At 40.9% G+C, this 23,302-nt stretch overlaps 1 long non-coding RNA gene across 1 annotated transcript in view; it reads right to left on the bottom strand.

The window, feature by feature from the left end:
* Nucleotides 1-3,872: 3,872 nt before the first annotated feature.
* Nucleotides 3,873-23,302, bottom strand: part of LOC113461118 (uncharacterized) — a 60,291-nt gene continuing 40,861 nt past the window's right edge. The window contains exon 3 of the long non-coding RNA XR_016395747.1: nucleotides 3,873-4,038. This is a non-coding gene — a long non-coding RNA (uncharacterized LOC113461118). The remainder of the gene's footprint in view (nucleotides 4,039-23,302) is intronic.

The following is a 23,302-nucleotide window of genomic DNA, read 5'->3' as shown; positions in this document are numbered from 1 at the left end:
AGTGCTAACTTCTACTTAAACACTTTTTCATAAATTATTTATTTTTTAATTAATTTTATAGCAGCGAAGTCCAAGGTAGCAGGCAGTGCTTTTTAAGTCCAAGGTACCACTTTTGTGTGAATTGTTTATCTTTTAATAAATTTTATAGCAACGACGTTTGGGACATAGCAAGCAGCACTTTTCGATGCCACAATTACTTGCAGGAAGATAAAGAAAGAGGAAGAGGGAAGAGATCAGTAGCCAGCGGTGAAACAAGGGAGAGCCCTTTGTCATCCACCGCATGACCGAGCAAGAAGGAGAAGGGAAGCAGAAGAGAGAGGAAAATGAGAAGAAGAGAGGGAAAGAAAAAAAGGGAGGTCAGAGTGGTGGGTTTATGCGACCGGAGAAGGGGAGATAAGGGGTTCTTGCAGCATTAAGCTGTACGTGAAAAGGTTAAGAGAACAAAGAGGACGGCTAGGAGGAAGAACGGAGTGCAAGTGGATGCATCTGTTGGAGAACTGGAACGGAGACAAATATAGGTATAGCGGGTATATATATTTAGCGAGGAAATTTTATAAAGACCAACTTGGTTATAATTGCATAGGGTTTGGGTTTGCACTCGGACCCAGAAGGTCACTGGTTCAATAGGCTCTCAGATCCAGCCCCACGCCCCTAAAACACTTTCAAAAGCGGTGGGTGCAAAGGAAGCTGAGGCGTTGATGATAAAAAGAAAAAAACCCGAAAAATAAAAGAGAAAAGTGAAGGTCCTTGCATATTGAGATTTTTTCTTTTCTTTTTTTTGGGGGATAGTAGGGAGGCAAACCTCAAACAAGGTACTAAAATCTCATAAAAGTAGAGCTAGCTGCGTTATCAATAATAAGAGAGGCTACGAACAGGCTAATCTCTGTGGATCATTCGCCATATAATCTGCCGGCTGACTCCCTTGACGTAGCCAGTGTGAGAGTGGAAAAGGTAGAAGAGAATCAGCCACAGTCCATATATCATAAAACCAGAAGGGGTGGATGTGCAGTTAAGAACTGCTAGAAAGTCGCCTTCCAATCTTATCATCTATCTTCTCAGTATGGTGTACGAGGGATGGTAAGAGTATCCGCATGAATCGAGCGACCTTCATGATCTGGTAAGATAAAGCCGATTGCTGCTTTGTTCTAATCGATCGAGGCATCAAAATTAACCTCAATGTCACCAGGTGGATGGGGCTGCCAAACCGTGCTGCCCCAGTGGCCGCGCATTACAAGGTTTTCTTGCATATCTCCGGCCTGGAAGATACCTGTGCATATTGAATCTATGTGCATTTGCGTGCACATAATGACTACTATATGTGTCTGTGCATATTATAAATTTAGATTTTTCCGTATAATCTCAATAACTGAAGCGCAGGCAGGAGCATACGATCTCAGTGGCACTTTTTTCCTTGTAGGCACCCTGAGTTTCAATGCTATAAAGCATGCTCATGGATTTGACAATCCAAACATAATTACTTCGAACTTCTAGAACCAACAGCACTCAAATTCTTTTGCATGTCAGTGCTGCCGTTTAGACAAAACTGAAACTTTATTGATATAATGAGCGTTAGCACCTTCTAGCGACTGTCCTTTAACAATCTGAAGAACAATCTAGCATTTCGATCAGAAAACAAGCACCCTTATATGGATAGATACCCGTTGGACTATGCTTAAGTGCTTCTCTACTCAAATCTCGCCAGATTTATATAGAACAATAAAAGTTCCAAATTGATGATCCAAACTGATGAAATTGTACTTTAAGAGCATATTTATTTCTAAACATTATTTTCTATCTTCATGTTCAGTGGACAGCTATATGCAAGTTACCTAGCTTATTGCATGTAATATGCAAGTTATTTCAATTGTTTCCTAACTACTTTAACTAGGCTCCATGCTTCGTGATACAGGTTCTATCTATTGTGCCAGCTGCCTTCTTGAGTTTGTTCCATAGTTGATTTTTCAGCTTCCCAAGCAATATATATATATATATATATATATATATATATATATATATAGTACATTATTATTTCAGAGTTGATTTTTGAGTTTTCTTATTCTATATGTCTGCATGCATGTTTAGCAGTTAGCTTGTGCAGGAATCTTTGTGTGTGTTTTGAGAAAAAGCATATAACTATTATTTTTGGATCTTTTCATTTGTATATTTCAGTACACATAGTTGTCTATTTGTGTCTACATCAACACTTGCATTCGTGCATGCACTGTTACGCATCCTATTTGTGTGTATTTTGTGAAAAACGAACCTATAATTAATGTTAACAAGGACCTTTTCACTCTTAGGCTGATTTTTTTCTAGGAACTAGGCTGGTGTATCTTCTCTCTATAAAATAGATAAAATACTAGTACAAATGCACAATCCCCATTCAGGAAACAAAGCATGAACTCGAAACCAATTAAAGAACATAAATAAAAAATTGAGCTAGGGACTGCTTTGATAAGTTGTGTACGGCTTCCACTTATGAATACTTTTATGAATAGTTGCAAAGATAGAACGACTTATAAAATTGATGTAGGAGCATGAGCCTGAATCATGATGGACGTACGTCGAGTTTGGATCCTTAATTGGGTATGCCCGAAAACACATTGGATTTATGATTTCCAGCATTTAATTATATTGAATTGAGACTATTTTATTTGGGTCTATTAGGTCACATTGAGTCACGCCGAAAAATCATTAGATTTAGGATAGAGGTGAAACTCTTCTATTCATCCCATAATTATCTTGTTACTATCAAAACTGCAGCACCTTCCATCGTTCCTTCTTCCACCCGCCAACCTTCATCATGTTATTGCTCTAATCCCTTAAACGCCTAATCATCATAAAGTCCTTTAGATTTCAGATCTAAACTGTAGGCCTAATCCCTTCCTCCTACGTCCTAACTCAAATTAGTTGTGGGTCCAACCAATTTCAGCCATCATCTACAAAAATCCAGCAGCACCCACCTTCGTTTGCGTCAAAAGTTGTATGCCGATAATCTCAATAAGAGTTGTATTAATCTATCACTGTTATGTTAGAAAAATCTGGATTCGTTAGTTTTCTGTAATTACCAAAGAAAAGAAAAGAATATATAAATAAGTTAGAAAAATCTCACCTGGCTCCAGGTATGCTAGCTATGACTAGTGTTCTCTTTAAAATTTACAATACCCCGGTGCAAATAGTTGACGGTGATTTTCTCTCAAGATGCAATGAACAGTTTACCGATAACACAACCTAAGGGTGAATCCCAACTGGTCAAAGAACAAAAGGAGAAGGGAATAACGCAAACTAAAATCTACAATAACGATGATTATTATGAGAATTCTCACAACTTTTTCATAACGCCAAGGGGTTTGATGCTTTAGAAGCATCTCCCCATGAGGAGCACACCTTTTCATAAAGACAAGGCTTAAAAAGATAGGACACATCTTTTGGTATATATAGGGTCCTTTGAATAGCAGCCATATTGTCGTGCCCCGGCCCGAGTTCATGAGCCAGATGTTGCAGCAACCACAGCATATTCATAGAAAACTCTCCTCACAAACATGCAAGGCATCTCAATATTATATCATGAATCTGCAGCGGAACAATTGAACTAGTAAATACAAACTTTATTTCATTAACTAACTCAACTTACAATATCTCACAATTCTAACATTAATCTAAGGTAAAACATCAATTTAATAAACTCTAATCCAAAATAAGTTGTGTCATAGTGTAACAACCCAGGTCCCAGGATCGAAACCTGGCTCTGATACCACCAAATCTGTCACGCCCCGAGCCCGAGGCACGGCAGACGCCGCACGCCTGCACGGCGGGCCGCACAGGCGTGCTAGGCATCGGATCATATCAAAGCAAATACAGATGTTCAAAACTGACATAATTATTTAAATTTATTCAAAAGCAGTCTTACAAAATTTCAAATAACATATGCTGACGTAAGTCAAATACTCTAATCAATCTAACTAAAGGACCAATAACTGATGGAATCATCGGAACATCTAACGCACTCCCCATTCCCGTGCGATCAAGCCTCTGGATCTGAAAAACAGAGAAAATAAAATAATGAGTTATACTAGCCCAGTAAGCAACAAAATACCCCAAAGTGGGGTCGGAGCATATCAGGTCAAAATACAGGATAATGACTGGAATAAATCATAAATAACATCGTTTTACTATTTTCAAAACTTATTATTATTTTTTCAAAAATTCTGATACCAGAATCTCAACATAATAAGCTACGGCCACGTAACCCAGTGGCATGGGTCGCACAAGGTGCCAAATCCACTATATTTACCCACCGATGGCAGTCGGTGTCCAGAAACCACTATTCTAATCACCGGTGGTGCGGTGTCGAAACCGATTCCTCACAGATTACAAGTCGACAGGTCCAACGTATAATCCCCATTGGCAGGGCCAGAACAGAGCAGAACAGATCATAGCCATGCTGAGAATGCATATATACAGAAAAATAGATTTCATAAATTATCCAGTCATATTTTGCGGATTTCAGAGCATATAACAAAATTTTCAAATGAAATTTAACATGCCAGACCCATTTTACTAAATACAAAATATATTTCGAAATTAATCCACTAATAATTATTTTACCAAATAATTTCGAAAATGCACTTTGAAGCATTAAGTTACTTACCTCTTCTCGCTTAATCCCTACTTCAGATAGGCGGATCAGGTTCACCTGTTTAAATTTAATTAATTCCTTGTTAATTTCAGAGCTAAGCAAAAATTCAAAAATAATTCTATTGAGCGCGGCCCAACAGGGCCTAGAGTTGGTCCATAATGAACATGGCCCGATAGGGCCCACATCAGACACTGCCCAATGGGCCCACATAGACTCGGCCCAATAGGGCCCTCCCAAGGTTGGCCTCTAATTTGTTCATTTATGCAATAAAAATTCGTTTCAGGGACCAATGTCTAATTACATAGCACCGTTCCGTAATAAAACTTGGGTAAAAGGACCAAACAAATATAGTTGAGGGCCTTTATGTAATAAATCTTTCCTACAGGGATCAAATACAAATTTCAGAATACCTTTTTGTGAAATAATATACTGTCAAGGGCTGAACTGAAAAATTTCATTTATTGGCCAAATGGGTTCGGATTTTGGGTTCCGGGTATCGGGTTCCGGGTTCGGATCTGAACTGGGCCCAAGTTGGGCCCACAAAGGTACTGCCCAACTGGGCCCAACCGGACTGGACTGGGCCCAAGTTGGGCCTGCAATGGATAGGGCCCAACGGGCCCAGTTTGGCCCGTGATGGGCCTCCTCCTTCCCCAAACCCCCCACGGACAGGGGAAGAAGGAAAGACAGAAGAGAGAGAGAGGGGTGGCGGGGTGGCCGGCCTGGGTGGCCGGAGGTCACCCCTCGGTCGACGGCTAGCCGGCCGCCACGACTGTTGCTGTGGCCGACGGGAAGGAGAAGCAACCGACTCGGTTGCTTGGGGCTGAAATAGGGAGAAGAAAATCCATGAAAGCAAGGAGGAGGGAGGCTTACCGACGGTCGACGGAGGTGGCGGATCTCGGCCGAGGGAGGCTCGGTCCGATGTCAAGCGGCGGCGGCGGCGTTCTGACGGCCAAAATAGATCGAGAAAAAGGGGACCCGGGTGGTGATGGTGGTGGATCCGGTGGCACGCTCGGTCGGGAAGGCACACCAGAAGGAGGGAAGGAGGAAAGAGGAGGAGGAGGAGGAGCTCGGGGTGGCCGTAGGGGAAGGTGAGATGGGGGTTTTAACGTCCCATCGTGAGGTCCTCCGCCACGAAAATCGCGGCGGTCGAGCGAGATTCACGGCCGTGAATCGGCCGTGGATGGTCTGGAAGGGGTGCCGCGGGATTTTCGCGGCACCCTTGCCCCGTTCCCCCCCCCCCCCCCGGAGGAGCCGGAGAGGATCGCCATCGCGATCCTCTATTCCGGCTCCTTCCTTATTTAGTCGGGGCTGAAGTCGGTGAGGGCTGCCGACTTCAGCCCTGTGTCTCACATTCTTCCCCCCTAAAAAAAATTTCGTCCTCGAAATTTAACATACCTTAGTTTACAAAAAGGTTCGGATATTTTTCCTTTATCTCGTCCTCCAGTTCCCACGTAGCCTCACGTTCTGAGTGATTGCTCCACTGGATCTTAACATAAGGAATCGTGCGCCTCCTCAACACTTGCTCTTTTCTATCAACCACCCGTACAGGCTGCTCAGGATATGTCAAATCTTCTCTAGCTGCAAGGGAGCCACTTCTACCACATGGCTCATATTTGGAATATACTTTCTTAGCATGGAAACATGAAAAACATTGTGAACTCCAGACAGTGAAGGTGGAAGTGCCAATTTGTAAGCCACTGCTCCTACTCTTTCCAGAATCTCAAAGGGGCCGACATAGCGTGGACTGAGTTTTCCGCGTATTCCAAATCGCATCACCCCTTTAGTAGGAGACACTTTCAGAAACACATGATCTCCGACCTGAAATTCCAATTTCCTTCTTCTATTATCTGCATAACTTTTCTGTCTGCTCTGAGCTATCCGGAGGCGTTCCCTAATCAGCTGGATCTTCTCTACTGTTTGTTGCACAATCTCGAGGCCCATAATTTTTTCTTTCACCAACATCATCCCAACAGATAGGTGATCTGCACTTTCTTCCATATAGAGCCTCATAAGGTGCCATTTGAATACTTGCCTGGTAACTGTTATTATATGCAAACTCAACCAAAGGCAAGTGACGGTCCCAAGAACCTTTCATATCCATTACACAAGCTCTTAACATATCTTCCAAGGTCTGAATGGTTCTTTCTGATTGGCCATCAGTCTGAGGGTGGAAAGCTGTGCTGAAGCTCAGAGTGGTCCCCAAGGCTTTATGCAAACTACTCCAAAAGTGAGATACAAACCGCGAGTCCCTATCGGAAACAATGGATACGGGTACTCCATGCAACCTCACTATTTGTTCAATGTAGAGCTCTGCAAACTTTTTCAAGGTCATTCCTACTTTGAATGCCAAAAAGTGTGCCGACTTTGTCAATCTGTCCACAATCATCCATATAGCATCATAACCTTTAAGAGTGCGAGGCAACCCGGAGACGAAGTCCATAGTGATGTGTTCCCACTTCCATTCAGGAAGTGGTAGGGGCTGCAACAACCCTGCCGGTCTTTGATGCTCTGCTTTAACTTGCTGACATGTCAAACACCGAGCCACAAATTGTGCAATTTCTCTCTTCATATTATTCCACCAAAATGTACCTTTCAAATCCTTATACATCTTAGTACCCCCAGGATGCACTGTATATCTAGTATTATGAGCTTCCTTCATAATTTCATTCTTTAAATCGGAGTCATTTGGTATACACATTCTGTTCCTGTATCTCAATGATCCATCCTCATGAAGTCTGAATTCTGATTGAGAACCTGATTCAATATCACTTCTAAGCTTTTGCAACTGAGGGTCATCTGCTTGAGCAACCCTGATCCTCTCTATCAAGGTAGGTTGGACACGTAAGTTTGCCAATTGTGCATCAGGGTCATGCCAACATACCTCAATTTCTGCTCTCCTCAGATCTTCCAGAATTTTCCTCTGAGAGGTGAGTAAGGCAGCAATACTACCAGTGGATTTTCTGCTCAGTGCATCTGCTACCACATTAGCTTTTCCCGGATGGTAATGAATAGACAAATCATAATCCTTCAGTAACTCTAACCATCTTCTCTGTCTCATGTTTAGTTCCTTCTGGGTAAAAAGGTATTTCAAACTTTTGTGATCAGTGTACACCTTACAAGATTCACCATATCAATAATGTCTCCAAATTTTTAATGCAAACACAACAGCAGCAAGTTCCAGATCATGAACGGGGTAGTTCTCCTCATATGACTTTAATTGTCGGGAAGCATATGCAATAACCTTATCATTCTGCATCAGCACACAACCCAATCCTTTCTTTGAGGCATCACTGTAGATGGTATAACCTTCGCCACTAGAGGGAAGGGTAAGGATGGGAGCGGACACCAAACGTTGTTTAAGCTCCTGGAAGCTCTGTTCACATTTATCTGACCACTCAAACTTAACTCCTTTACGAGTTAGTCGAGTCAAAGATGCAGCAATAGAGGAAAAATTCTCAACAAATCGTCTATAATATCCTGCTAGTCCCAAGAAGCTGCGAATCTCCGTAACACTGTTGGGTCTGCTCCAGTTGACCACTGCCTCGATCTTCTTTGGATCCACATAGATACCCTCTTTAGATATTACATGCCCTAGGAACATCACACTGTCTAGCCAGAATTCACTTTTCTTCAACTTACCATACAACTGCTCTTGTCTTAGGGTTTTCAGTACTAACCTCAAATGTTGCTCGTGCTCGGCCTGGCTCCCAGAATAGATCAAAATATCATCAATAAAGACTACTACAAATTTGTCCAGAAAGGGTCTGAACACCCTGTTCATCAGATCCATAAAAGCTGCAGGGGCATTTGTCAGTCCAAAAGGCATGACCAAAAATTCATAGTGCCCATAACGAGTACGAAAAGCAGTTTTAGGCACATCTTCAGCCCTTATCTTTAATTGATGGTACCCAGAACGAAGATCAATTTTAGAGAATATCTGAGCACCCTTTAACTGATCAAATAAGTCATCAATTCTTGGTAGAGGATACTTGTTCTTTATTGTTGCTTTATTTATCTCTCGATAATCAATACATAATCTCATACTACCATCCTTCTTCTTTACAAATAAGACTGGAGCTCCCCAAGGTGAAACATTAGGTCTGATGAAACTCTTATCAAGAAGATCCTGCAACTGCTCCTTTAATTCTTTCATTTCAGCTGGAGCCATTCTATAGGGGGTCTTAGAGATTGGTGTGGTACCAGGAATTAAATCAATTGCAAATTCAATTTTTCTATCTGGTGGCAAGCCAGGAAGGTCTTCCGGAAAGACATCAGGGTATTCATTCACTACTCGAATATCTTCCAATCTTTGATCTGATTGTCTGGTATCAACCACTGTGGCAATATACGCCATACTTTCCTTTCTAAGCAGCCGCTTAATTTGCATAGCGGAGACAACTCGAGGGGAGGTATAAGCACCACTCCCTACGAAGCTGAATTCGGTATCTCCGGGGATCTGAAAGTTTACCCGTTTCTCATGGCAATTAATGGTGGCAAATTGTGATGCTAACCAGTCCATACCGAGGATTATGTCAAAGTCATGCATATCTATAACTATCAAATCAGCAGGCAAGTCTCTACCTACTATCTGAATCGGACAAGTCTTGCAGACCTGGTTACCAATCATCCCGCTCCCGGCAGGAGTGCTAACATGCAGATCATACTCTAATTGCATATAAGGCAGGTCATGTTTTTGCACAAATGTAGATGACACAAAAGAATGCGTAGCACCAGAATCAAATAATGTATGAGCATAAACAGAAGCAACTGGCAATGTACCTGACACCACAGTGTTGGATGCCTGAGCATCCTGCTGAGTCAGTGCATAAATACGACCCTGTGTGTGCGGTCTCCCCCCTTTCTGCTGCTTAGGAGAAGAAGGCTGAGCTGACTGAGCCGGAGCATGATAAGTTTGCCCTTGCTGGGTTCTTGTAGTTTGAGGCCTCTGAACTGATCGAAGGTCCTGTTGAGGATACTCAGCTACCTTATGACCCTGCTGGCCGCATCTGAAACAAGCACCGGATAATCGTCTACAGTGTTCAGTCTTATGCATACCACCACATGCATCACACTTATGCTTCTCTTGCTGAATAGTTTTTCCATAAGATTCTTGCTTCCCTGATTGCCAAGATTGATTATGAGATTTTGCAGTCTTGCTAGAATTCTGTCCACTGCGAGCATCATAATCTCTGCTTCTCTTCTTTTGTTTCCTATCTTTGGCATCATATGTTTCTTTCCAGACAATTTCCAGATTCTTAGCCCTGTCTACCAGATCATCATAGTTCGTCGAGTGTATTGCGGCCAAACTCCGACGTAAGTGAGGCTTCAATCCTTCTTCAAATCTTCTCATCCGGGACTCTGCATCCATGACGAGGGTGGGAGCAAACCGAGATAGCCTGTCAAACTCTGCCTCATACTCATCCACAGTCATAGTTCCTTGATTCAGATTGAGAAATTCCCTCTCTAGCTCCCTCAGGCGACTGGAGGGAAAATACTTGGAGTAGAATGCGGTGCGGAATCTTTGCCAGGTAAGTGCCTCCTGCTCGGGTGCCAATGTGCGCTCCACAGACATCCACCAATGATGAGCTCGGTCCTGAAGCATATAGGTGGCAAATCTGACCTTTTCTTCATCGGTGCACTCCATTGCCCTGAAGGCTTTCTCCATTTCATCTATCCAGGTTTCGGCCTCTTGAGGACTAGTAGTGCCTTTAAAAGTCGAAGGTGCCATTCTCTTGAATTCTGCAATACTCCTTCTTTGCTCAGGAGGAGCAACATCCTGCTGGACTGGTTGCTGAGGTTGTTGCCTCTGTTGGCGTACTAACCCGACGACCTCCTCGATCAGTTCGAGCACCCGAGTTTGATTTCCGGCAGCAGCTTCTGGAGTTGATTGACCCTGGGGCCCTGAGTTATGCGATGCCTCGCCCGTTTGGTTAGTGGGGGCTCTTCCCCGAGAGCGCCCAACCATCCGATTCAAGCTACGGACACGGCGAGGCAGCATTCTGATTCAGTGAAAATATATAAATTTTAAAAATATTTATCCAAACAGAATAATACAAAATAATTAACAAAACAAATGAACATTATCCCTTTGTCTAGTTACTACCCATCTCTCAACCTTTCTGACGGATCCTACGAATCCTAAAACTTAGGTTCAATATAATTGTTTCAGTTACAATCCCTAGTGATCTTAAACCTGAGCTCTGATACATAGTTCTGCTAGACGCTCTTCGATAATAAAAACCCTGGTAGGCTAGTTCTCTGAATTTTAAAAAAATAAAAAATTGTATAATGAGCTAAACAACCCATGAAGCAGTGATCACTTAGCTAAGTAAATCTAGCAATCATATAGATAATAATCTATAGAAAATAAGCATATATGTGAATCAAATCTTTCTTAAATATTAAATTTTATTTATAAATTCAAATTCTTTTAAATACTCAATTCATCTTATCGATCATGAGCTATGACCATATGTTCCCTGTGGCAGAGTCATAACACCGACTAATCTTTTTGCGGTGAGCTGCACATCATCTTGCAGTAAAATTTTTTAGGACCACTGGTCTACTAGTGGCATGTCACTAATCATCTTGGATACGACCTTCAGGACAAATCATGTGCCAATGTATTAGCCTCCGTTGGCTGGGTTTTCAACATAGCCAGATCGAAATTTAATTAGTTCTAAATTTTATATTTCAGTTCTAAATTTTATATTTCAGTTCTAAAATTATGCGGTATCAAAATCAATCAATCATGCTCAATAAGATCATATATCATCATTATATTCCAAAATAATATTTTTTGTAATAATATACTATCTAACAAATTCATGCATTGTAAATAATACTACTCAAAAGTCATGAATATAATAATTTAATGATTGCTAATAAATTTAGAAAAAGTGATACGTTACTTTTCTTGCGAATGCAATCCAACTAACAAATCCAATTAATCCCAAAGATCATTCTGAGAGCCTAATATCCAAAAATTATACTTTCTATAAAATTTTTATCAAAATTATAAAAACCTTAAATTCTAACACCTTATAGGACAGACCAAGCGGGAGTGTCCGACACACTGTCGGTCCGATCAAAGTGAAATTCATTGAATCATGCTCGAACTAGGGCACAGATGGTTCAACAAAGATTGGAGCGATGAAATCTAACAGTGTTTGGCAAGGATCAGGGTGGGAGCTAATTAACATGCTGTCCAACGACTATGGATCAAGGCCATTCACTAGGATTAATCCAAAATCACTGTAAAAGGTTTCTATTGGATTCAACTACCCTAAAGAGAAGGTAGAGAGAGAAAGTTCAGTAGAGAGGGAAAAGAGAAAGTGAGGAGAGAGGAGGGAGGACAGAAAGATGAGAAAGTCTCTTTTCTTCTCCAAAATAGAGGATCCGTCTCTCTCTTCCTTCTCGATTAGATCCAAGGGCGACCATGGAGGTCAGCCCTGACAGCGATAGGAGGTGGCGATGCGGGATCAATCAACCTCGGTGGTCGATGGCGGTGAACAATGGCCGGTGGCGAGAGAAAATAGGCCGAAATAGGGGAACCCTATTTCAGCGATTCTCTGACAATTCACCGTTCCAAAACGAGGCAATCAAGGTACAACACAAGGAGAGAGAGAAGAAGAAGAAAGGAGTACCATACCTTAGTCTAGTGAGGGGTTCCGATGGCTCTCTGTCTCGGCGATAAATCCAGGAAGAAGAAGAGCCAAACTAAAGAAGGAGTTGGGATTCGGTGGCTCGACCTCGGATGAACTCGAAGGAGGAGGAGGAGGTCTTTAAATAGATGATCCCGACCTTATTCGGTCGGTCTGAGGATCCCGATGAAACTCTTATTTTCATTGCGATCGGGGAGGAAGAAAACTCCAGCCAAAGTCTTCCTCCCGATTGCCCTTACATGCAACGCAAGTGAGGCCCAAAGCCAAGGGGCTGGGCCGGCCTGGGTCTCACACATATACTAAGAGATGTGTCACTTTGAGACATCCTCATAATAAAGTCAAAAAAAATGTAAAATAATTTAAATTTTGAATCAACAAAAAATTTAAAATCAGGAATATAAATATAAACTTGAATATCTATCAATTCCCCATGTGGGGGTACCTTGTGGGGGTCTAAACTCTTTCTTAATGATATCACGTTTTATCTGTAGATTCCATGGTGAACAAAATCTTAAATTATAGCTCTTTGAACATATTTCACATAATATAGATAGTATAGACTTTGTCAAATTTGTTTAGAATAAAATGTTACAGACCGTTGGACTATATTGTATTGTACATTGTATTTTAGGCAATATTGTATTTGTATGATACTTCATAATCGCATAAATATAACAGGGACAGACCTTATAGGCATAAGAGACTGTGTACCTCAAGGTGTCAAAGTTTTTTAATGCTAGGGCATTTTTCTTTGCTTCTATTATAGCCATTATAACCATGGTGTCTGGAAATGCTTCTTCTTCAACTTCTATTCCATCTCTTCTTACCTCTCTTAATTTACTTCCCAAGATCCATCAACTCGTCTCTATTGATCTTACCTTTACTAACTATTTGACATGGAAGATGGTCAAATCCCATGCCCAAAATCCTCACATCGTCAATTTGACCTATAAAACCAGTGTAATAGAATGGTACATAGCTGGATCAACTCTACCCTTTTATCAGCTATTCTTGAATTCCTTCTAAATCATGGATGTGATTCTTTTATGGAGGCCTTGATAAGTTAACCCCTTGGGCAGTTGTTTCTTGCATGCATAAATTTTGAAACTTCAAAATAGGGTCTCTCAACATGGAAGATTCTCTCCAACAAATTCATTCTCTCACCTTTTCTCTTCAAATAATTGGAAAAATCGGATTCAGATGAAGATTTGGTCACCCAAACTATAAGGATGCTTGGTCAGCTATTTGGAGAGCACCTAGAAGAGCGTGTTCAATTGCTTCCAATTTCTGGGTGTGCAGGCTTGGATGTTAGGGTTTGAAGCACGTCATGCAGAGCTAGTGTCAGGGTGGGGGATGTCTTCTGTGTCCTCCAATGGAAGCACGGGCCGGAGCCAGAGTGTGATTCATCTGGAGATTCAGACTCCACCTGAGGGTAGCATTATTCTTGTGGAAGGTGGCCTAGGAGCGCCTATCGACGAGATTGGTGCTGAGCAGATGAAAACTGGGTATTCACCCCTAGTGTCTGAATTGTCGTGTGGACGAGATGGTGGATCATGTGTTGTTCCAGTATGCGCGGGCGAGAGGGGTTTCGAGGCTTGTCGAGGTCCAGCAAGATGCTTGAAGCCGAAAGGATCCTTTCCTACAAGTGATTTGTTAATGGTCTGGCACTTCACAAATGCGCCGAGTGGCCATTAGAGCGACTTGCACAGCTTACCAAATCTAGTTGGCAAAGAATGCTCGGACATTTGGCGAGAATAGTCCATCCCTAAGGTTCTTCGTGGAGCGCACTCGGGTACAGATTGCAGAAATTATTCTTGCAGGCTTAGCACATGGGCCTTTGACAGTTCGGGACACCTGGAGCCCCATGTTGCTCAGGCCGTGCCTCTTACAGTGTTTTTCACCTTGGAGTCCCCACCCGCGAGTTTCCTCAAGGTCAACTTTGATGGATCCGTGCTGGATGGAGGCAGGAGAGGAAGTGCTGGGTTTGTCATCAGGGGCCTAAACTCTAGAGTGGTGGCTATCGATGGCTGCCAGATCTTCGACACCTCAGTTTCTGAAGCAGAGCTACGGGCGACTTGGGCCGGCTTGAGTCATATGTGGCGAGTGTTATAGGCCAGCTTGATTATATTGGACGGCGACTCGGCCACCGTGATCAACTGGATCCAGGATGGCCCAAGCGATGGTGGAGGGGGACGCCCCCTACTTCGGGATATTTGGGCGATGGTGAGAGGTGGCCTTTTAGGCTAAATATGTATTTAGAGAGGCCAACGGGGCTGTGTTGCCCAAGAAGACAACCCAAGAGGGGGGGGGGGGGTGAATTGGGTTTTAAGTAATAATTGCAAATTAAAACTTAATGAGTAACTAATTAATATTATTGCAGGCTGATTAATTAGATTACTAGTTGTAGTGAGTGGAGAGGATGGAAGAGACAATGAATCAATTACAAACACAAGAGGTTTTATAGTGGTTCGGAGCTAACCCTTGCTCCTACGTCCACTCTCCAAGCTTCACTTGGGAGTTCACTATAATTCCTAGGATTACAGCCGGTTGTTTTACAAGTTCACAACCCAACTTGTTGTTTTCACGAGATTACAACGAACTCGGTCGGTTTTCACAGGCTCACCGACTAGAACCATCCGATTGTTTTTCCGGGATCACAATCGAACCCTTACACCGTTGGTTTTAACTTCGGCTCACCAACAAACCTCAACAACCTTGATTCAATCCCCTGATTGAATCAAGTAACAAGAAAACAGTTTGTAAAGAGTACAGAAAAAGCTTCTTAAAAGGCAAATATGAACAATGTAAATAATGTAGAGTTAGAAGCCCTCAAACAGATTTTGGAAGAGGAAGAAGGGGCTTCTCGAACTCTGAGTCTCCTCTTTGAATGCACTAATGATCTGATGTCAGAGGAGAGCCTTGAATGCGAAGGAAACGTTTGTTGGATGGAGTTCAATGCGCTTTTTCCTTCTTTCTCTTGTATTTACTCTTAAGAGCCTTTGGTAGGTGGAAATCCCTTTTGTTTGAATGGAATAGCTCTCTTGATCTCTACTACTGTTTACTCTGGCTATTTAAGCAGTCCACTTTGAAAACTAGCCGTTAGACACCTTTTTGTGGCCGTTCTCCACACTCTGCAACTCCTGACAGTGTATCCGTTGGGGTCGGAGTCGACTCGCTCGATCTGGAGTCGACTCGGCTGTTGCTGGAGTCGACTCACACTTTACTGGAGACGACTCGCCCACTATTCATGATTTGAATTAAAGTGCTGTCCCGTTCTGGAGTCGACTCGGCCAACCCTGGAGTCGACTCGCCAATGTCTGGAGATGACTCGGCCCTCCGGAGACGACTTGTTCTCAGGGTTCCAGAGATCTGTTTTTCTGTATTTCTTTCTCGAGTCGACTCAGATCATTTTGGAGTCGACTCGGCTCTCAGAGCCCGAAAACTGATCCTCTGTGTTTGGAGTTAAACTGCCTCGGAGTCGACTCGGATTTTGTTGGGGTCGACTCGGCTGACTTGGGAGTCGACTCGGGAGTGCTTGGAGTCGGTTCGGCTCTCAGGATCCGAAAACTGTTTCTCTGTGTTTTGAGTTGAACTGCCTCGGAGTCGACTCGCACTTTGTTGGAGTCGACTCGGCTCTCAGAATCCGAAAACTGATCCTCTGTGTTTTGAGTTGAACTGCCTCGGAGTCGACTCGCACTTTGTTGGAGTCGACTCGACTCTCAGAATCCGAAAACTGATCCTCTGTGTTTTGGCTTGAACTACCTTCTAGTCTTGCTTTCCTCTGAGAGTCGACTCGTACTTAACTAGGAGTCGACTCGCCAAACTTCGGAGTCGACTCGTAACCTTCTGGAGTCGACTCGGTTGCAGGGTCTGAAATACATTGTTCTGTCTTTCTTCTGTTACCCTTTGGAGTCGACTCGGAAACGTCGGAAGTCGACTCGGCAACCATCGGAGTCGACTCGAACCCTTCTGGAGTCGACTCGCTGACAGGGTCTGAAAATCAACTTTCTGTTTTTCTGTCAGTTCTCAGTCAGAGTCGACTCGTAGTGTACCGGAATCGACTCGAGCTTCAGACTTTGGTTCAAACTGATTTCCATACTTAGCCAAAATGTATTGAACCAAAGCTAGAGACACTTAAACATAAATTCACAAATATTTGGCTGAAACACTAGATTGAATTCATTAGTATAAGATATACTCAAATGCTTTGAGCTCATCAAAATCAAATAGGGTTATAATCAATCACTCCACAGGCTGCAGACTGAGTGGCTTCTTATGTGGCCTGCCACCTTAGGAAAATCCTGTGGGCTGGAGAGGAAAGTTGCCTAGGGCACTCCGAGACTTGTTATTTTCTGATTTTATTAGGTGTATCCGTACTCACAATGTATGAAACGCCCATTTTAGCCAAAAAAAAAAAACTATAAGGTTGAATCCACCTAGATCGGCCTAATATGGCCCGAACCAGCCACACAACCCAATTGTGGGCCGAGAACGTGCTTTGCATCTGCTATAGGGCACTGAAATAGACTCAAGAATTGGAGTCCGCTTCTTATTCATCTCTGACTTCAGGTGGGAGTTTGACTTCCACCATCCTCGGCAACTAGGAAGCCCAAGCCTCCCATCTATTTATGGGCTTGCCCTCTCCCTTGAAGCCCCCATCGAAGATCACCATTGATTTGCTGCTTTTTCTTTCCTTTTCTCCTCTAGATTGCTGACAGCCTAGGTTTATTGTGCTTATCAGAGATTGCAACCAAGCTCTTGCTAGACCTCAAGGTAAGGCCCTAAACTCTTTCTTCTTTCTATTCTTGCACAAGACCCTGTTACCAATCAAGAATATCACCAAAACTTTCACCGAAAGACCTTCCCTGTTCGCTTCCCTAGTTTTGGCCCTATTCCTCTTCATTTCAACCAGCATGGTCACCACTACATGCTGTCGAAACTCCAGCTTGGTACCTCAAGATGGAATGCCAAATCTCCTACAACTAGCAACTGGGATGGAGCTCGATTCACCATTGAGACCTTTGACTCCCCTATTTTCAGCTGAACCCCTATTTTTTTGATTTTTCTCTATTTTTTTGGCCTCCTATCGGCCATCTGTCACTGTCAATTTTCAAGATTCACCGGTTGTGACCACCAGCACCACCACTAGCAACTGTTGACCTTCTCCCCTCTCCAATGAGAGGCCATGAAGCCCCTATTCACCCTCTCTTTCTCTCTCTAAGTTCTCAATATTTTCTCTCTCTACATCTCTTTCTTTCTATGTCTACTGTCTCTCCTCATTAGGACAATAAACTCAGTAGGTCTTCTCCTATGATCTATCGACCCAATTCAGTTTTTGTCCTAAAGTCCTGATTCCCCATGAAATTATTATTTGATTATTTGGGATCGATCCTATGGGGGGGTGTCGAGATTTAGAATTTCCATTCTTAAAATAATCATGGCTAAATTTTTGATCGTAATATAATTTTTGAATATTAGGCTACAAGAGAAATTTTTAAAGTTAGCTAGATTTGATGCTTGATTCTATTCGTAAGATAAATAGTGTAACTCTTTTTCTAGATTCATTGGTAAATTATAAAATATTTTTTAAATTAAATTATTCATAATTGATGGACATGGTGCAATATTTTATTATTGAATATGCTTTTTTTGAAATATTATATAACTCTTGATCAAGCGTATTAATTTTGATATGGATTGTGCTCAATTGATTTTAAAATTGTATAGTTTTATGTATCTTTCGATTTGGAACATGAAACATATTCTTGAAAAAAGTTTTGATTTGAGACAGATTTAGACGTGTAGTCGGACTATGTTTCGTTTTCTACTAGTAGGTTTTATATATTGGCACTTCGATATTCTTATAGTGGGGATTATATACTAGCACTTCGATACCCTACCAATAAAGATTATACGTTAGTATTTTGATAGTCTGCTAGTGAAGGTTATATATTGTCAATTCGATATCCTCTTAGCAGAGGGTTATATGTTGGCATTTCAATACCCTGCTATCAAAAGTCATGCATTAGCAATAAGACTATTTTTGAGTTCATTATCTAGCCCAGCAATAGAATATAAGTGTGGTCATAGTTCATGGCACATAAGATGAACTTGATGTTTTTTTTAAAAAAATGATGAACAAAAATTTGAATTTTTTATAAAAATTGAATTTGTATGTATGATGTTTTATAATACTGCATATTAAATTTGGTTTTGAATTGATATATTCCATATGCTTATTTTTAGTAAATATTATTTATCTTATTGCCTAATTTATCTAGTTAAGTATCCATTGCTTACTAAGCTATTTGTCTCATTAGTCAATATCTTGTTGCTTTTACAGATTCTAAGAACTTCTAGAGACTGATTAGAAGCAGATTGTTTATTTAGATTAGAGTTTGATGTAAGACTATTTGACATATATTGTTGAAATTTTTTGATACATTATATTAGATTTTGGTTATTTAAATTTTGGACTTATTTAATTGATTCTTTATTTTACTATTTATTTTATGATATCATGATAAGATGCCTTGCATGCTTATTAAGAGAGTTTCCAATGAGTATGCAGCATTTGTCGCATCCCGAGCTCGCAAATTTGAGTCGAATCTGTGACAATATGGTATCAAAGCATAAATATATAAATTATAACTTATAGAGCCAAACATAGGATGAGCGTAGGTGGGTAGACAATATGGATATTGGGATGAAAATTTATGTTGATTACAATAAGTTATTTGAAGAATTAAGACACCTCATTCGAGGATATCTAAAGAAAGAAAATTCTATATATTCTCTATTTGATATTGTTTGTTCTTCTCGCTGGAAATTATTTAGTGAATTAAAAAATCTTGTATTAGAGTTGTGCAACAAAAGTATGGTCGGTTAAATTACTTTGAGATTGGATAGAAATTATTTTTGATTTGAAAAGTGCTATGATGAAATACTTGATTTAGTTTACATGTTAGAGGAGGTTTTTATTAGTAAAAGGACACAAAGTTATTTAGAAACTGGAGAATGGAATCAAATAGAAGTATCCCAACTCTTTGAAGACTCTAATACAAAAATTTTGAGGATGATTTTTTTTTTCAGAAAAGGAGAATGTAAGGCCCATCCATCTAGACTAGCCTAACATGGCTCGAATCAGCCACCTAGGCCATTTGTAGGCCAGGCACATACTTTGCACGTGCTAGGGGGCGCTGAAACTAACTCATGAAGGAAGTGCATTCCTTCTTCATCTTCAACATCAGGTTGGAATCAGACTTCATCATTCTCGACAGATCGGAAGCCCTAGCCGCTCGTCTAGTTAAGGGCTTGCTCTCTTCTTCGAAGCCCCCACATGAGAACATCATCAATCAATCGCCTTTTCTTCCCTTTTCTCCTTTAGAGTGTTGAAGGCTTAGGTTTATTGTGCTCACAGGAGATTGTAGCGAGCCCTTACCAGACCTCAAGTTAAGGCCCTAAACTCTTTCCTCTTTCTATTCTTGTACAAGGCCCTATCATCGGCCAAGTATATCACCGAAAATTTGACTAGAAGACCTCCCTTGTTTGCTTCCCTAGTTTCGCCCTTATTCTTCTTCTTTTCAACCACCGTGGTCATCTCCCCATGCTGTCGGAGCTTTGGGCTGGTACCTCAAGATGGGACGTCAAATCTATTGCATCTAGCTAGTGGGATGGAACCCGATTTACTGTTAAGACCCTTGACTCTTTTGTTCCATCCAAACCTCTATTTCTTTGATTTTTCTCTAATTTTCCAACCCTCTGTAGTCCATCTATCACCTCTGATTTTCAAGAGTCACCAATAGTGCCCATCAATGGCACCACTTGCCACTATTGGACCTTCTTGCCTCTTCCAATGAGGGGCAGTAGCCCTTGTTCATCCTCTTTCTTTCTTTCTTTAAGTTTTTCCTCTTTTCTCTCTCTACATCCCATTTTTTTTCTCTACTTCTATCTCGATTGGAATGATGAACCCAATAAGTCTTCTCCTAAGATCTAGATCGACCCAATTCGGCTCTTGCCTCGGGGATCAAATTATCCATGAAATTATTATTGGTTTAGAATTTAGCAATGAATATAGGATCCAATAATAAAATATTCAAAAATTTCTTAAAATATCAAAAATTATTGGATCCTATATTCATTGCTAAATTTCTAATATTTAGATCCTATATGGGGGGTGTCGAGATTTAGAATTTTTATTCTTAAAATATCCATTGCTAACTTTATAATAGGAATATAATTTTGAATATTGTGATTCGAGGGAGATTTTCAGTGTTAGTTAGATTTGTCAGTTGATACTATTCGCATGATAAGTAATGCAACTCTTTTTCTAGATTTATCAGTAAATTATAAAATATTCTCTGAATCAAATTATTCATAATTTAGGAACATGATGCATAGTATTTTATTATTGAATATAACCTTTTTTGGAATTTCATATGATTCTTGATCGAACGCGTTAATTTTGATATAGATTATGCTCGATTGATTTTGATATCACTTGGTTTTATGTATTTTTCCATTTGGAACATGAAACATATTTTTTAGAAAAAAAAGTTTTAATTTGAGATAGATTTAGACTCGGAGCTGGATTATATTTTGATACCCTATCACTGAGGGTTATATGTTGGCACTTGGATACCTGCTAGTGAGAGTTATATATTGGTATTTCGATACCTTGCCATTGAAGGTTATGCATTGGCAATATGACTATTTTTATGGGTTAGGAGACAATATGGATCTTGGATTAATGCTCTATCATGGTACTATACCCTATTTACTTCTATAGTTTGATGTAGATCGGGCTGTCTTTCGACAAAGTCACCACACTACATCTGGTTGTTGTATTTTTCTTGGCTAAAATCTGGTTTTATTGTCTATTAAAAAGAGACCAACTATTGCAAGATCCAACACTAAGGCCAAATATAGAGTATTAGCAATAGTTGTCACTGAAGTCACTTTGGTATTTTTTATGAGATCTTGATGTTCAACTCGTTCATCAAATTAGAGGTCTTTGTGACAACTTCGAACAACATATATTTCAAAGATTCCAGTCATGTACTCATGGACCAGATATATAGCCATTGACTGTCATCATGCTTGTGAAAAGTTGTACTTGACCATATGGAAGTTTGACATGTTCCAATCCATTATTAGGCAGTAGACATTTTAACATAGGCATTGCTTATTGCTCGATATTCAACTCTTCTGAGCAATCTAAACATCTAGTCCTCCTGCTCAAAATGAGGGAGTGTTGCCGCCTTTATTCATCCCATTCCGAATGAGCTACGAAACTTAGGATCCTCGAGGAGCTTGGTTGGTTGAGATAAAGGGTGACCCACCAAGCTAGACCGGGCGAGGTCTAGATGCATATGCGGGCGTGCCATCATTGTTGGACTAGACAGAAAGATTTAGGTCAAATAGAAGATAAAGAGTAGCATGGGTCGAAAAATCTTAGCCTTCAAGGACTTTCACCACCGATACACCACCATTCGAAGAAGATGCAAATAGATGGGAGTGTAGCACTGGGCTACGATCAAAAGGTGTAGTGATGGGCTATGTAGAGGTGTAGCGGTAGAATATGGTGAGGGTATAGCACTAGACTATGATAGAAAGCTAAGTTATACCTACTTTTAGAATAAAAGACTATGGTAAAGATAGAGATAGATAAACTGAATGGAGATTGTCGAAGGATTTTCTTCAGAGTACAATTCTACTTATTTATACTAAAACATAATAATTTTTCTCAAACACAATAATTGTCTACTCTGATAGCTACTTCTCAAGTCTAGCCTCCACTCTGAGTGGTAACTGGTATAAACCATCTTTTCACTATGCACGCATAGCAAAACCATCCTGTAATTATCGGACCGACAGTCATACCTTACCAATCTTTAACTCATTCTGATGTAGCTTATGTTAGCTGTGTTCCCTCAGTTGGCCTACAATATAGCTCTTTGTTCTTGAAAATTTGAGACTAGTATGATTGCCTCTATCTTCACCCTGCCAAAAACGTAAAACTTGACCTTTTGGCCTGCTTCTTCATCTCAGGGTCAAATTCTATCCGCTCGGCTTGGATCTCCACCATTAGTATGATTTTACAAATAAAACTTTATCCGATCTTAGCAAGAGTTATATGATTTTCATCTGTTCTGATTTTATTGCCTTAATCCATGTGGCACCTGCTCTGACCTCTAGTTGGATTGTTGAGATGTGATCTAAATAATGCCCTCCATATCTCGTGCGGTCGATCCGATGGATAAGAGGATGTACTGGTCACCACATATGCTGCCATGAGTATGGTGCTTTAGAGTTCAAATCTTGAATGCCTCTTGAAATTCCCATGTGTTCATATTAACCCCCATCGATCCATCTCTTCTCTTTTATATATGGGCTATGTGTCTTAACCAGATTGCTTCTCTTTTAGAATAGACCACTCCTTAAGGAATTGCAATTGATTAGAATCCTTTTAGGACTCAATATTCTGTGGTACCAAAACTTTTAAGGAGCTCAAAGGGTTCATCTTCCATCATCACTTTCAATATTTATTTCTTCCTTCGTCTTCTCCAAGCTTCTCAACATCAATAACAAGATGAGACAAGATCCTATCTTCCTCTATACTCTCGCCAATGGAAAATCAGAGGAGCTAGAGCATTCTGGAGTTCTGCATTTAATAGATCCTCAGGTGCTAATTCAATAATCTTCTAGTCTGTGTATTAGGTCCCACCTTTAGATCCTCAATTCCTCAATCTAATTTTTCTATCTTCCTGCCATCCCAAGGAGACATTCCTTTATGATAGGCTGGACTTTAGAGCTTCATCTGGAAAAATCCCAATCACCATTGGTGATGGCCTCTCTAATGTAACCTTATGAACCAATGGCTTGAACATATCTTCCAAAAAAAATTGTCTATTTGGGGGGAGAATAGTCTCTCTAAAATCATGGCCTTTTCTCATTCTCCCCTAAGAGCCAACCAACCATTGCTTTTTTGTTTCTTTGT

This window comes from Phoenix dactylifera, chromosome 6, assembly GCF_051530095.1.
Source record: "Phoenix dactylifera cultivar Ajwa chromosome 6, Ajwa_hap1_PhDact_Kaust_v1.1, whole genome shotgun sequence".
NCBI lineage: Eukaryota > Viridiplantae > Streptophyta > Magnoliopsida > Arecales > Arecaceae > Phoenix > Phoenix dactylifera.
This window is presented reverse-complemented; position numbering and strand designations above follow the sequence as displayed.